Source organism: Berghia stephanieae, chromosome 13 (genome assembly GCF_034508935.2).
Source record: "Berghia stephanieae isolate SIO BIC M18660-M18661 chromosome 13, UCSD_Bste_1.3, whole genome shotgun sequence".
NCBI lineage: Eukaryota > Metazoa > Mollusca > Gastropoda > Nudibranchia > Aeolidiidae > Berghia > Berghia stephanieae.
In genome coordinates this window covers 16,819,135-16,821,211 of record NC_088372.1, presented here as the reverse complement: position 1 = coordinate 16,821,211, position 2,077 = coordinate 16,819,135, and the positions used below count along the sequence as shown (strand labels likewise).

Sequence of the window (2,077 nt, the reverse complement as noted above, 5' to 3'; positions counted from 1 at the left end):
AAGATAGTTGGCCATCATTTATGCTTTATAGCCAATGTTCTCAACACAAACATGTAACATAGAGGAAACGAGGTAGAGTCAACAGGAAGAAAAATGAATTGATTGTGTAGTACTCATCCCTACCACTCCCTAACACTCATTATTTTGGTCATGTGGTTGTGATTACTTTTGCCAAAGCATTAGTTACTTGTTTCTAAGACAATCAACAACCATTTGATAAAATGGAGTGACGTCAACTTGCTTATAATCCAGATACCCTTTGCTCTTTGCCTCAATTCATTCCGTATGTAGACACAACAGTGTGACTAATGTATATTGACGGGGAACAAACTCGTTAGGAATGACATAAGGGATAATATGCATCGACAATTCGTAATTATTTTGATATATAGATTATTGTTATTTACAAGGTTAAATCGTCGATATTTGCAATGCTGTCAACGTGACAGAGCATTAGTAAATTGAACTATTTGGATAAAATTGATAAACATTTACCAAAGCTATTTACCACCCCACCTTCCACTCCCATCGGCATCAAAAACAAAACAAAACAAAACAAAAACGTGACACTATTTTATTATAATATATAGATTAACACTGAATTACATTTGTTATAACAACCAAAATTGATTTCAATGTTTTCATCAAATTGAACATTTTCTAAAAATAAAAATAAATGGAACAAAATGTCTGAATAAAACTGATGGGAGAATTCTAATTCTACAGCTATTTGCAAAAATCTGTCACAATTTTTGTACTATCTATAATTATGATTAACGTAGCAGATTGTTCTTTTGAAAATCATTCTACCTAGAATAGAATAATCAACATCTCACAATATTTCTTTATTAAACAAGACAGAAATAAGACGGGAAAAGTATTTTGTAATACGCCCCCCCCCCCCAAATAAAATAAAAAAACAACTAAATAAAGAGAACCCAACAAACAAGACAAGAAAAAAGAAAACAAAAACAAAAACAAGTGCAAACCACTATGATTTGCAACATCTTCAAAATCACTCTCTGTCCTAATGCAGGCTAGCGTATCCGACAAAACATTTTTTTTTTTGGTATGTTATGTTAAAATTTCAATATTCCCACCCTATATTACCCCTGTCGAAATGAGACCTAAATGGCAACGTTAAAAATGATATTTTCAATATTCTGACACAAGTAAACTATTATGGTCTGAAAGTATAGTTTTTCATTTTTCTTATTAAAAAATAACCCAGTAAAACTGTAGTTGTTTTTAAAAATTTAATTTGATGGCAGGGTTTTACTCCATTATCAGCTTTTTCATATTACGGATTTTATGTAATGATTATCAACCAGCCTAACAATCGGCATTAAATTTGATTATTGTCAAATGGCACTCATTTCACCATATCTCTTGCTGTAATCTATAATTGTATTTACTTGGTAAACACCAACTCACATATTAATAGAAAAAATTCAAGAAAAATAGCCTCTAAAATTGATACAAATTGCTTTTTCAATACTTTTATGTTATAATGATGACATATCCCTAAAAAAACCTGAATGTTCAAGATATGTACCCGAGCTCGACAGATATGAAAAGAGCAAAACGACAATTGATAAAATGGGAGCGAAACTGGTATAAATGTCAGCTACCAGCTGATCGAGAAAAATAATTAGTTGACAAAAAATAAATTTATTTCATATATATACATTTACTAAACAAGTTATTCTTATAAGAAATGTTCGACTGTGACATCATCAACGTATTTCATTCGGATTTCAAATGAGCTACTAGGAAAAGAAAAGCAAAAACATTTTCCTACAAAAATCTTATAAGATTGCCTCACCAACTGATTTGGCCAATACTCTCATCATAAATATATCACTTAAATTGCGTATGTTAAACCATTATTGAAAAAAAGTTAATCTTGACAAAGAAAACCTAGAGATATTGTCGTCTCTCTAACCTTCTCTTTTTATAAAAAAAAGTATTGAAAAGCAATTCCTAAGGCAACTTGTAGCTCACCTTAAATTAAATTCAATGGAAGAAAACGTTCAACCCCCCCCCCCTACAGAGATAAGCACTCGACCGAAACTAC

General features: G+C 31.0%; 1 protein-coding gene across 1 annotated transcript in view; it reads left to right on the top strand.

The window, feature by feature from the left end:
* Positions 1-1,610: 1,610 nt before the first annotated feature.
* The window catches only part of LOC144958873 (uncharacterized), an 8,431-nt gene continuing 7,964 nt past the window's right edge, over positions 1,611-2,077 (top strand). The window contains exon 1 of the mRNA XM_078891128.1: positions 1,611-1,873. The gene's annotated coding sequence lies outside the window, so the exon portion shown is untranslated. The remainder of the gene's footprint in view (positions 1,874-2,077) is intronic.